Source organism: Hippopotamus amphibius, chromosome 10, assembly GCF_030028045.1.
Source record: "Hippopotamus amphibius kiboko isolate mHipAmp2 chromosome 10, mHipAmp2.hap2, whole genome shotgun sequence".
NCBI classification, from domain to species: domain Eukaryota; kingdom Metazoa; phylum Chordata; class Mammalia; order Artiodactyla; family Hippopotamidae; genus Hippopotamus; species Hippopotamus amphibius.
The window spans coordinates 83946866-83961938 of NC_080195.1; positions in this window are offsets into that span (position 1 = coordinate 83946866).

Genomic DNA, 15073 nt, shown 5'->3' on the forward strand with positions numbered 1-15073 from the left:
GTGTAAAAAGAAAAAAGACTATTCACTGATTTTGCATTGAAACAAAAAGTTATTGAGAATGCAGTCATGGAAAATAATAGCAAGTTATACATTTTATGAATGAAACAAGTCAATCACAAAGTGGTTTATGAGACCTAAAAGAGGAAGATACAAGTAGTTGAAACTATGTATATTTTGTTATTGAAATGGAATCAAAGGCACAAGAAATTTTAAATCTCTCGGAAGAGAGAGAAGAAATTTCAAAGCAAGTAGAAGCTAATGAGACCAAAACATATGCCATATTGGACTACTTTTATATGTTAGTATCATTATTTACTTGCTTTTTTCAATGGAATATAAAGTGTGTCTTACAAATTGATAGCTTGGGTTAAGTGAAATCAAATTTAAAATTTAGTTAAAATTTATTGAGCACTCAGTCTATGCTAAACAGTCTATGACATTATTTATTTGTTTCAGGAAAGATTTAAGGCATGTGGTATTATATTTAATCTTCACACCATAACTTATAATAGGTACTATCCTACCAATTTTATACCTATGTAGAAAATGATTCCATAAGCAAAGTGTATAAAAAGTATATGCTAGAACCAGGGATGGAATCTCGACCTTTTTAGCTCATAAACTCATGTTATTTCCATTACCTCCTTGAGAAAATGATACAGTATATTTATTTAATTCAACTTAATGCCAATATATTATATACTATTCTAGTGGTTAAAATGTAATGTTAAATTTTAGTAAAGAGTTTCAATTTTACTTAGATATACAAATGCACACTACAGTCACATATATATATTCACACACTTTCATATACACAAGCATTCAACATTTTCCAATATAAAAGATATTTTAGTATTTGGCATATCATTGTTTTGAATTTTTGCATTTCTTCACTGATTCAATTGTTTAGGAACCAACTATTGCCAATTCAATCCATCAAGTTAGTAAATTTTAATGATTTTAAAATTTTCAAAAGACAGGTCCATGAATAAATTGTTGTTGAAAATCTCTAAAACTATGTTTTTCTTTATGTTCCTGGATTCTGGAAAAGTCAGAGTATCTCCTAAGGACACTAAAGTGGATCTCATTTAGGTTTCGAAATAGAGTACTCATGTTAGATTAAATAACCGTGCCGCTCAGATAACTGGGAGGTTTTGCAGATTCAGCCCTTCCATGAAAGAAAACTGATTTTCATAAATTTTCACTTCTGATTAGAGCCCACTAGAAATCCCTTAGGGCTTCCATCTGAAGTGCACAGAAATTCCACAAAAGCCATGTGCTTACAATATTCTCAGCGCAATTATATTCCTTGTGTACAATCCACTTCTCTTTTATCAAGGGTGATGACGTTATTTTGTCTAAGCATGTAGTGGAAAAGCTCATTTAAGGTCAAGGGATATTTACTGGTTCATAGTACTGGTCCTTCAATATAGAGTTTGTGGTATTAAAATGAAAGCATTCTAATCCCCAAATAAATGCCGAGTATATTTTGTTGCATTCTAATTTTATGATTGCATGGTGCCCAAATACACAGGTTTTATTTTGCATGCTAGTTCAGAATTCCAGATTAATTAAACTTTGTGGAAGAAAGAACTGATTTCATGTCATAGACATGAAAGAACTGATTAGGTATGTGCAGACTACAATTTGTTCTAATGGTTTATCTTTGTTTCTAACAATTTTTGCTTGTGTATATTTCCACCTGTTAAATTACTCTATAATTTACTGTTTCCTGCTATTTGACAAGAAAACATTACAATCACAATAAAAAGTAATTTAAGGCTATTACTAATCAATGAAATATGTCCCAGTCTAAAATGAGATTGAAATAATTTATGGGATTTTTACAGTCAAATTAGAATGGAGATTATTCCACAGGGGGGAATCAACTTCTGCAAAACTGCAAGCATCATATATTTCCTAATAAGTTCTCACAGCTGAAACAATGTCGTTATTGGAAGCAGCACAGGAAATTTGATGCAATCAGAAGAATCTTGCAAACAAATGGTGGCAAAAAAAACCAAAAATGGATTTTTGTCGACCCATAATTCAGTAATGGCTTTGAAGTTAATGCAAAATGAAGTTAATGCAACATTAAACCTAGGAGGCACATCAAGTTTAGTACTGGTGGTAACTCACCACAGATACTGTTTGTTGACTGACTTGTTATACTTTTAACCCTAGGAAAACTTTCCTAACAGTAATTAGCAACTTAACAATGATGCCACCTCTCCCCACTGCCCACCAATACACAGGAAAATAGGAAATATTTTAGGAATAATCTAGAAAATATCCTAGAAAGGAAGCATTTTATTTCACTGTTGAAAAACAATTACATTCAGTTTCTTTTTTTCTGGCAAATGTAACCTCTCAGTTTGAAGGCTTTATGAGCAATGACAAGATTTGAATGCATTTGCTCACTATTTTATGCTGAGAGCTCATGCATAGAATTTTACTTATTTATAAATTAACTTACATTCATCAAAATGTGACCATATTTAGAAAAGACAAAACTTTTAAGAAAATAAATACTTAGGAACAATTGGGTCCAATAGACGATTGGAAAATGAATATATATATTGTACCATTCTTTTGTTTTCTTAACATACAAACATAAAATACTTCTTTATTCCTACTCGCCTTCTCCTTTTTCTCTCCCACTTCTTTTCAGCTCCCACATTTAAGATGACCTGATGTTTTGTCAGTCACCTTATTGAGAGTAAGGATTTGAATCCTCCAAATAATTCAGACAAATGGAGGTTACACTATTGTAGGTGGGAGAGCAAGATTGTTAACTAGTCATATTCTTTAATGTGGATTCACTTAATTTTTTTCAGTTAAAAATGAGTTCTTCCTACTTTCCATGAGGTCTGTTAAAAAATGTGGGAATTCCCTGGTGGTCCAGTGTTTAGGACTCGATGCTTCCACTGCAAGAGGCACGGGTTCAATCCCTGGTCAGGGAACTAAGATCCCACATGCCACACAGCGTAGACAAAAAACCAAACCAAACCAAGAAATGAACATGAGAAAATAAATGGAATAAGGTGGGAAACAGTAGTTAAATAGTGACAAAAGGAGTCATGGAGCTTCTTATGAGAGTGCAAGTTGTATCAAGTATGAAATTAGGTTAAGCATTACTTTTTTTTCTTTTTTTTTTTTAGTTTTTTTTTTTATTTTATTATTATTTTTTTTATTTTTTAATTTTTATTTTTTTTTGGGGGGTACACCAGGTTCAATCATATGTTTTTATACACATATCCCCGTATTCCCTCCCTTCCTTGACTCCCCCCTCCTTGAGTCCCCCCCACCCTCCCCGCCCCAGTCCTCTAAGGCATCTTCCATCCTCGAGTTGGACTCCCTTTGTTATAAAACAACTTCCCACTGACTATTTTACAGTTGGTAGTATATATATGTCTGTGCTACTCTCTCGCTTCGTCTCAGCTTCCCCTTCACCCCCCGCCCCCTCCCATACCTCGAGTTCTCCAGTCCATTCTCTGTATCTGCATCCTTGTTCTTGTCACTGAGTTCATCAGTACCATTTTTAGATTCCGTATATGTGAGTTAGCATACAGTATTTGTCCTTCTCTTTCTGACTTACTTCACTATGTATGACAGACTGTAGTTCTATCCACCTCATTACATATAGCTCCATCTCATCCCTTTTTATAGCTGAGTAATATTCCATTGTATATATATGCCACATCTTCTGTATCCATTCATTTGTTGATGGGCATTTAGGTTGCTTCCATGTCCTGGCTATTGTAAATAGTGCTGCAATAAACATTATGGTACAAGTTTCTTTTGGGATTATGGTTTTCTTTGGGTATATGCCCAGCAGTGGGATGACTGGATCATATGGTTGTTCTATTTGTAGTTTTTTAAGGAACCTCCAAATGGTTTCCCATAGTGGCTGTACCAACTTACATTCCCACCAACAGTGCAGGAGAGTTCCCTTTTCTCCACACCCTCTCCAACATTTGTAGTTTCCAGACTTTGTGATGATGGCCATTCTGATTGGTGTGAGGTGATACCTCATTGTGGCTTTGACTTGCATTTCTCTGATGATGAGTGATGTTGAGCATCTTTTCATGTGTTTGTTGGCCATCTGTATGTCTTCTTTGGAGAAATGTCTATTTAGGTCTTCTGCCCATTTGTGGATTGGGTTATTTGCTTTTTTGGTATGAAGCTGCATGAGCTGCTTGTAAATTTTGGAGGTTAATCCTTTAAACTAATCTTAATTCCCATGAGAAAATACTGTGACTTGATTATTCCTATTTAGGTTAAGAAATAAAACTATTTTTGCAAAAAAAGAAAAAAACTCTAGAATTAGAGTTAGGTCCAAATATATATAATGTACGTCACTTTACATTCCTGTGCATTATCCAGAATGCTTATCTCATTTAAAATTAAAAAGGAATTCAAACTATCCCCTGGGAAAAGTGAACACTAATTTATTCATTTTTTAACTGAGAAGACATTTATTGTGCTGCTAAAGAGTAATAGGCATAAAGACAAAGTGTGGTCTCTACCTTCAAGGAAATGCCAAATGATAAGAATACAGTGATACAACAAGCATAAGAAAGTAAAAGATCTGGTGTATGTTTTCTTACAGAGTGATCTGAACTCTCATTTCCTTGATATTTGAACAAGCACACATATAACAGGTAATACATTTGTGTCTTCTGATTTGTACATTAGCAGCTAAACTGTTGAGTAATGTCTTCGAATAATCACATGGGGAAAGACTGTTAGAAAAGATTAGATTTGTCATCAGTTTTTTTCAGCTCAGTAGAGTTATTTGTGCATTATTAGAAGATGAGGATTGCTTGAGTGGATGTAGCTCAAAGCCACTTTCGATTTGTCACAGGATCAGCAAATAGACCCGCACCTAAATGACTCCAACGTGCTTTCAACACATTGAGTGTCAAAAAAACTAATGAAACTCACAAGTGCAGAACGATTGAAGGAGACAAAATTTGTTATGACTCTGTGACTATAAATGAAGGCTGCCATCCTACTTTTTTATAATATAAATGTCAAGAAATTAGGTTCCTTCATGGTAAACATCTCAGTCCCACTACCAACAAAGTTTAATTGCCTACAAAGACTATTCTAATGTCTATATTTGATTTGGGACTGTAATGTTTATAAAATAATAATGATATATTCTGTTTATTTACTATTTACCAAAAAATTACATCTATTTTCCTTTAGTCCTCGCAAGAACACAATCAAGCACATATTAGTGTTAGTCCCAATTTATACATGAGAAAAATGGGATATAGAATTAAGAAAATTTGCCATGTTCATATATTCAATAGGTGGATGAATTACGGCTTAGTTACATGTTGGTTACCACATGAATGTTTGTGCCCCCCTCAAATTCATATGTTGAAACCTAACCCCAAATGTGATCGTGTTAAGAGGCAGGGCCTGTAGGAGATAATTACAGTTGACCTTGAACAACACAGGTTTGAACTGCAGCAGATCCACTTATAAGATAATTTTTTTTTCAGTACATACATACAGTACTACAGATCTGTGGTTGGTTGAACCTGAGGATGTAGAACCATGTGGAAGGCCCACTGTAGAGCTATACACAGATTTTCAGATGTGGGGAGTGTTGGCGCTGCTACTCCCTGAGCTATTCAAGGGTCAGCTGTAGATCATGAGGGTGGATCTCTGATGAGCCAAATTTGTATGCTTTTAAGAAGAGACATGAAAGATGATTTCTCTCTTGGCCATGTGAAGATACAAGTAACAAAAGGCATGAGCAAACCAGGAGGAGTGTTCTCACCAGGTACCGTGTCTGCCAGTACCTTGATGTTGGAGTTCCCAGCCTCCAGAACAGTGGTGAGAAGTGTTATTTATGCCACCCAGTCCATGGTATTCTATCATAGCAGGCTAAACTGACTAAAACAAGGTCTAAGCTCTAAAAACAATGTTGTATGCTGCCTCATATTAAACTTTAGTATCTCATGTGTAAAGTGGATAACACTTATGTAGAATAAAATCCAAATTGTTTTACTTTAAAAGTTTTGTAACATTTTCCAACTCCTTGGAACCTTGGTTTCTATATTATAATTTCAAGTATTTTCTGACGAATGCACTACTTATACAAGAAAGTGGGAATGATTCTATATAAAGCCCCTATAGGCTCTAAGCAAAAGCTACCCTATTCAATACTTCAATTTGGATTTGTTTCCCTTTTGATATATAAAATAGATGGGTAATACAAGATCAAGTAAAACCCTTACTAGATCAAATTATACATTTTCCTGGATAGAGAAGGTATTTAATAAATTCTTCTAAGTTGAACTGTATGTTTTATATTTTTCAGTGTTATCATAAATATCTAGGAAACATAAGAGAGAATGTAACTTGATTCCTTGTTTTAAAGAAGGTAAAAGTATAATATACTCAAGTAAAAAATATTGTTTGTGATTGGAGGAAAATCCAAACATTTTATTCCCACTCCACCAAGGTTCACTGCCTGTGTCTAGATTCAGTCTGCCACTTACTCACTGTTACCTTATGCAAATTACTTAACCTCTCTCTGCTTAAATCTCTCATCTATTGAATGAAAATATTGTATCATATATTTTACATCAATATTCTAGTTATTAAATAAGCTAATGTATTTAAATTATTTAGGTCTGTGTTACATACAAAATGCTCAGTAAGTATTCATGGCAACAACTTATACATCTGTTACTACTATTAGCGCTACTTACTACGTGCAGCCCAAAACTCTATTGACTAATTTTCTCTTTTTCACAATAGTCATGTAAAGTTGAAACCAATTATTGGAATATTTGAGAAATTTATGCAGTATTAAATAGTCCCAGTTCCATTAATTTTTTATTGAATATATAACCATATGTTTTTAATATATTGCAATCTTTTCTTCATATATGTATATTTCAATTTGATGAAATATGATTTTGATAAGATATTTGAATAAAAGAAAGAGATTAACATATATTGGTAATATTTTATATTTTTTTTGCTTAGTACTCACCATTATTTCATTTGTTTATATGCACAGATGGCAGTTCTAATTATGTTGAGGTATTTATGACTCACCACACAAAATTCTTTTCTTGAGATTAAGAGAAAGCATATATACTCACTTATACCTTTATAAATTTCATAATTATCCTAAATTATAATGGACCACTCATTGATTCTTTTAAAGCATCATTTCCCATTATAAAGTCTTAGCAATTTTAAGTTTAGTATACTATAATTGGCATATTACCATTTCTTCTACCAAATAAGGATGGAAATATTGAATAGTCTTATTATATCTAAAGTCATTCCAACTACCTGCATTGTTTGTTCAATGATAAACTGCTTTGTATGAGGGTGAGTCAAAAATTATCTGCACTCTGTTTATATTTAAACTTCTGTTGGCTGCACTGTCTTATCAGCACTTTCCGTTCAAGGTTATTGTCCCCCCAATCACTGCTGTGCAGGTGTGAACGTGTTACATCAGTTCATCTGTAATTGCAGTGTGAGCAAAAATGGATGCCCCACTTGTGATTTGCATGAAAGAAGAGCAGTGTGCAGTGATTCACTTTTTGTGGTCTGAGGGTGTGCACGTTGGCTCTCTTCTGCCCACACTGTTCACAGTACAAAAACTTTGTTTTGAGGTGTTAAAGCATCCTCCCTATAGTCCTGATCTTGCTCCATTTGACTTTCACCTGTTTGGCCCCCTGAAAGCAGCCCTACAAAGACGAAGATTCATTTCTGATGAAAAAGTGAAGACAGCGGTGCCTGCGTGGCTCACAGCTCAACCTAAAACATTTTTTAATGAGGGAATACGAAAGCTTGTTGACAGATGGGACAAAGTGTACTAAAGAGCAAGGAGATTATGTCAAAAAGTGATGTATTTGTCATTTGTAGAAGTTAATTAAAATAAATTCTACAGTCAGAGTGCAGATAATTTTTGACTCACCCTTGTAGATTATTGACAATACTTAAAAGCAAGATTATACACTCCCAGTTTAATAAGTATATATATATACGTATTAAAACTAATTAAGCTTCACTTCACCAAAACCAACTGTAGCTTTTATATACATATATATGTATTTCATAATATTCTATATTATAAACCACATAAAGTTATGTAAATTAGCATTCCATTATATGATTATGTTGGTAGACTTAAATTCTAAAGATGTGCTCAGCCTGCAAATGAAATATAGTTTCCCTCAGTATCTGTGGGGGATTGGTTCCAGGATCAGCCCATGGATACCAAAATCTGTAAATGCTCAAGTTCCTTATATAAAATGGCTTAGTATTTGCATACAACATACCCACATCCTCCTGTATACTATAAATCATCTGTTTACTTACAATACATAATGTGGTGTAAATGTTATAAAAATAGTTACTAGTGTGTAGAAAATTCAGGTATTACTTTTTAGAACATTCTTTTCCAGATATTTTCAATCCAGAATTGGTTGCATCTGAAGATGCAGAAACCACAGATATGGCCAACTTGTGTTAGTTGTTTCAGTGATATCCTAGCAATGATCATTTATATTCCCAATTCTGGAAATTAACTTTTAATGTAGTTATAATGGACTATCATGTTTAAAAATTACTTTTTAAAACTTCAAATTGTCTAGCTATGTATGTGTTACTACTGTATGTGATCAGAACTTCAACTGTCATCTTTATTGTTATTTCCTAGCTTATAATGTTTCTTTTATTTGGCATTTTTAAGATTTTTCTCTTTATGATTGATTTTTGGCAGTCTAACTGTGACATATCTCAGTCTGGTTTTCATTATATTCATTCTGCTTAAAGTTTGCCGAGATTCTTAGACCAGTTTGATATTTTTAATCCAATTTGGAAAATTTCAGCCAATATCTCTGAATTGTTTCAGCCCAACTTTATTTCTCCTTTTCTTCTGGGATTCTAATTACATATATGATCGCCCACTTGATACTCACAGATCACAGAGCTTTGTTCACTTTTTAATCAATTTAGGTTTGGATAATTAATATTGACTCATCTCCAAATTCACTGACTCTTCTGTTGTTGCCAATACTGATATTCCCATTCAATTAATGTGTAATTTTAGACATTGTAGTTCTTAGTTTTAAGTTTTTCATTTGCTTTATTTTAAAAGATTTTTATCCTCCTCAAATTTCTCCAAGTCTTCCCTCAATTTTTTTTTCATTTTTCCTACAAATTCTTTAACATATTTTTTATAATTACTTTAAAGTCTGTGTATGTTAATTCTACCATTTGTATCATCTGTTAGTTTGTTTCTACTGACTTCTATTTTACTATATGTTATTTTTTACTTTCTAAAAAATTTCTAGTATCTTTTTATTGTATATTGGATATTACACTTGACATGTGGCAATTGTGGATTCTATTAACTTTCTCTGTAGAATGTTGAGTTGCATTAAATTACTTACAGCTAACCTTGACCTTGTAGAAGCTTAATTTCAAATTTTCTTAGAGATAGATTTCAATTTTGCCCATATTCCTAGGGTGAAAACTGTAGTCTTAGGACATGGTTCTTATTCCTAAATTGTGGCCACATACAGAGTTTCAATGGAATTATTATGTCAAACACCTTTAACGTCTCAAGAATTGAACTCTAAAATCTGGATTCCCAATGTTAAGCAGCTGCTTAAATCATTTCTCAGTTTTTTTCCCCTGAGTGGACTCACCTTACCCTTATGCAGTTCAAACTGAGTGGAGAGCACACACAGATTTGGAAGGTCCTACTCTTTGGTTCCCTCCCAGATTGAATACTCACTCCTCTTTATTTTCCAACTGTTTTGGCAGCCTGAAATTCTGACCTCTGATCCCTTACATCAATAAGACTGCTTCTTTCTTATTAAACTCTCTTTTCTATATGCCTTAGGCTTAAAGTTCCCTTACAGTAGAAACTGAATTAATGTATTAACATCATCCAATGTGTTTCCTTCCTTTTGTGGGCTGAAGTTTCCTTAGTTTCTACCTGTGCCTTCAAGATTGAATCCTTCATATTTCTTCTTTATCCTCTACTTCTGGAAATATACATTAACTCTTCTGCATTTCCATTTATTTTTCTTTTAATATTAAATTCTGGATAATTTCTTCAGATATATTTTTGTTCAGTAAATCTCACTTTGGTGTATCTAAAAATTTGTTTATTTTAAAAGTTTCTTGCCTGCTAGTAATAGTTTTAACCTTATTTTATTTTAAAGTCTTTTCCACATAATTATTATAGCACTATGTTCTGAATGTAGTAACTCAGATACCCAAAATATTTGCATGGCTGATTCTGTTTTCATTTAAATTTTCTCTCAATAATGATCTATTGTATATGTTTTTTTGATTTGTAACTATGAGCTCATGATTCTTGAAATAAGTTCTGTGGAAATATTCTAAAGGCATGGTTGAAGAAAGGTTTTGCATTTATTTGTAGCTTGGGGTTTTTGATAACACCCTGATCACGTGCATTTATGTTTATAAATTGCCAGTGAAGTTTTCTTATGCTTAATCTAATACCACATTTTACGGCATCACATATGATGCGTGTGTTTGGCTTCCAAATATTCCTAACTTTTTACTGACTCATAGATAACATTTATTTTCTTTTTATGTAAGTATTTAGTTGTTTTTACTGGCAGAATCTGTTATATAGAATATATAATCAAGTATTTCTATTAGAAAAAATGTTTTTCATCTTTGTTATTAGTTCCATACTCCAAATTCTCCCATGTTCCATATAAGTCAACAAAGAAACAAGGGAGAAATATTTCTAAATGGTAGATCCTCTAGATTCCTGTAATAATATCATCCTACAAAGCTACAAATCATACTGGTTTTATCATAAAAATTTTTGAAACATACTTAAACTCAAGAAATAGAGGCATAGGTAAAGAGAGGTAAAATGATCTTTTTTCATAAATAGAATATGTGTTGTGTACTGGTGATTAGCATCAGTGCATATAGAGTAATATGGAGTAGGATTGGTAAACTTGGGATTAATTATCTAAATAATGCTAATTCATGAACAAATCTCTAAAACTTAAAAATTAGGTGAAATTCAAATGATAGTAGATAGCTGCATTATAAATAGGTGCATTAAAATACACAGATGGCAACTATAGTTTAAAGCAGTCTTCCTTTATCTTTTTTTTATTGGAATATAATTGCTTTACACTGTTGTACCAGTTTTTGAGGTACACCAAGGTCAGTCATCTGTATTTATACACATATCCCCATATCCCCTCCCTCTCTCGACCCCCCGCCAAGTCCCAGTCCTCCAAGGCATCATCCATCATCAAGCTGGACTCCCTTTGTTATACAGCAACTTCCCACTGGCTATCTGTTTTACAGTTGGTAGTATATATATGTCTATGATACCTTCTCACTTTGTCTCAGCTTTCCCTTCACCCCTCACCCCCCGAAACCTTGAGATCCATTGTCTGCATCTGCATCCTTATTCTTGTCTTGTCACTGAGTTCATCAGTACCATTTTTAGATTCCATAAATATGAGTTAGCATACTATATTTGTCTTTCTCTTTCTGACTTACTTCACTCTGTATGACAGACTCTACGTCTATCCACCTCATTACATATAGCTCCATCTCATTCCTTTTTATAGCTGAGTAATATTCCATTGTATATATATGCCACATCTTCTTTATCCATTCATTTGTTGATGGGCATTTCGGTTGCTTCCATGTCCTGGCTATTGTAAATAGTGCTGCAATAAACATTATGGTACATGTTTCTTTTGGGATTATGGTTTTCTCTGTGAATATGCCCAGTGCTGGGATTGCTGGGTCATATGGTAGTTCTGTTTTTAGTTTTTTAAGGAACCTCCAAACTGTTTTCCATAGTGGCTGTACCAACTTACATTCCCACCAACACTGCAGGAGAATTCCCTTTTCTCCACACCCTCTCCAACATTTGTTGTTTCCAGATTTTGTGATGATGGCCATTCTGATCGGTGTGAGGTGATACCTCACTGTGGCTTTGGCTTGCATTTCTCTGATGATGAGTGATGTTGAACATCTTTTCTTGTGTTTATTGGCCATCTGTATGTCTTCTTTGGAGAAATGTCTATTTAGGTCTTCTGCCCATTTGTGGATTGGGTTATTTGCTTTTTTGGTATTAAGCTGCATGAGCTGCTTGTAAATTTTGCAGGTTAATCCTTTTTCTGTTGCTTCCTTGGCAAGTGTTTTCTCCCATTCTGAGGGTTGCCTTCTTGTCTTCTGTATGGTTTCTTTCACTATGCAAAAGCTTTTATTTCATTAGGTCCCATTTGTTTATTCTTGATTTTATTTCCATGATTCTAGGAGGTGGGTCCAAAAGGATCTTGCTTTGATGGATGTCATAGAATGTTCTGCCTAGGTTTTCCTCTAGGAGTTTTATAGTATCTGGCCTTACATGTAGGTCTTTCATCCATTTGGAGTTTATTTTTGTGTATGGTGTTAGGAAGTGTTCTAATTTCATTCTTTTACATGTTGCTGTCCAATTTTCCCGTCACCACTTATTGAAGAGGCTGTCTTTTTTCCATTGTATATTCTTGCCTCCTTTGTCAAAGAGAAGGCACCCATATGTGTTTGGGCTTACCTCTGAGTTCTCTAACCTATTCCATTGATCTTCCTTTCTATTTTTGTGCCAGTACTATACTGTCTTGATCACTGTGGCCTTGTAGTATAGTTTGAAGTCAGGAAGCCTGATTCCACCAACTCCATTTTTCCTTCTCCAGATTGCTTTGGCTATTCAGGGTCTTTTGCATTTCCATACAAATTGTAAGATTTCTTGTTCTAGTTTTGTGAAAAGTGCCCTTGATAATTTGATAGGCATTGCGCTGAATCTGTAAATAGCTTTGTGTAGGATAGTCACTTTCACAATGTTGATTCTTCCAATCCAAGAACATGGTATGTTCCTCCATCTGTTTGTATCATCTTTGATTTCCTTCTTCAATGTCTTCTAGTTTTCTGCATACAGGTCTTTTGGCCTCCTTAGGCAGGTTTATTCCTAGGTATTTTATTCTTTTTGTTGCAATGCTAAATGGGAGTGTATCCTTAATTTTCTTTCTGCTCTTTCATTGTTAGTGTATAGGAAAGCAAGAGATTTCTGTGCATTAATTTTGTATCCTGCTGCTTTACTAAATTCGTCAATTAGTGCTACCAGTTTTCTGGTAGAGTCTTTAGGGTTTTCGTTGTATAATATCATGTCATCTGCAAAGAGTGACAGTTTTACTTCTTTTCCAATTTGGATTCCTTTTATTTCTTTTTCTTTTCTGATTGCTGTGGCTATGTCTTCCAAAACTATGTTGGATAATAATGGTGAGAGTGGGCACCCTTGTCTTGTTCCTCTTCTAAGAGGGAATTCTTTCAGTTTTTCCCCATTTAGAATGATGTTGGCTTTTGGTTTCTCATATATGGCTTTTATTATGTTGAGGTAATTTCCTTCTATGCCCATTTTCTGGAGAGCTTTTGTCATAAATGGATGTTGAACTTTGTCAAAAGCTTTTTCTGCATCTATTGAGATGATCATATGTTTTTTATCTTTCAGTTTGTTGATATGATGTATCACATTGATTGATTTGCATTTATTGAAGAATCCTTGCACTCCAGGGATAAACCCCACTTGTTCATGGTGTAGGATTTTTTTAATGTGTTGTTGGAGTCTGTTAGCTAGTATTTTGTTGAGGATTTTTGCATCTCTGTATTCATCAGTGATATTGGTCTGTAATTTTCTTTTTTTGTGTGACATCTTTGCCTGGTTTTGGTATCAGGGTGATGGTGGCCTCGTAGAATGAGTTTGGGAGTGTTCTGCCTTCTGCAATATTTTGGAAGAGTTTGAGAAGGATGGGTGTTAGCTCTTCTCTAAATGTTTGAAAGAATTTGCTCATGAATCCATCTGGCCCTGGGCTTTTGTGTGTTGGGAGATTTTTAATCACTGCCTCAATTTCTGTACTTGTGATTGGTCTGTTCATAGTTTCTATTTCTTCCTGGTTCAGTCTTGGAAGATTGTACTTTTCTAAGAATTTATCCATTTCTTCCAGGTTATCCAATTGATTGGCATGTAGTTGCTTGTATTCTCTCATGATCTTTTGTATTTCTGTGGTGTCTGTTGTTACTGCTCCTTTTTCATTTCTAATTCTGTTGATTAGCATCTTCTCCCTTTTTTCTTGATGAGTCTGGCTAATGGTTTATCAATTTTGTTTATCTTCTCAATGAACCAGTTTTTAGTTTTATTAATTTTTGCTATTGCTTCCTTCCTTTCTTTTTCATTAATTTCTGCTCTGATCTTTATGATTTCTTTCCTTCTGCTCACTTTGGGGTTTCTTTGTTCTTCTTTTTCTAATTGTTTGAGGTGTAAGGTTAGGTTGTTTATTCGATATTGTTCTTGTTTCTTAAGGTAGGACTGTATTGCTATAAAGATCTCTCTTAGAACTGCTTTTGCTGTGTCCCATAGGTTTTGGGTTTTGTGTCTTCATTGTTGTTTGTTTCTAGACATTTTTTGATTTCCTCTTTGATTTCTTTATTGATTTCTTGGTTTAATAGTGAATTGTTTAGCGTCCATGTGTTTGTATTTTTTACAGTTTTTTTCCTGTAATTGATATCTAGTCTCATGGCATTGTCGTCTGAGAAGGTGCTTGATATGATTTCAATTTTCTTGAATTTGCTGAGGCTTGATTTGTGACCCAAGATGTGATCTATCCTGGAAAATGTTCCGTGTGCACTTGAGAAGAAAGTGTATTCTGTCATTTTTGGATGGAATGTCCTATAAATATCAATTAAGTCAAGATGGTCTAATGTGTCATTTAAAGCTTGTGTGTCTTTATTTATTTTCTGTTTGGATGATCTGTCCATTGATGTAAGTGGGGTGTTCAAGTCTCCCACTATAATTGTGTTACTGTTGATGTCCCCTTTTATAGCTGTTAGCATTTGCCTTATGTATTGAGGTGCTCCTATATTGGGGGCATAGATATTTACCATTGTGATATGTTCTTCTTGGATGGATCCCTTGATCATTATGTAGTGCCCTTCCTTGTCTCTTTTAATAGTCTTTACTTTCAAGTCTAATTTG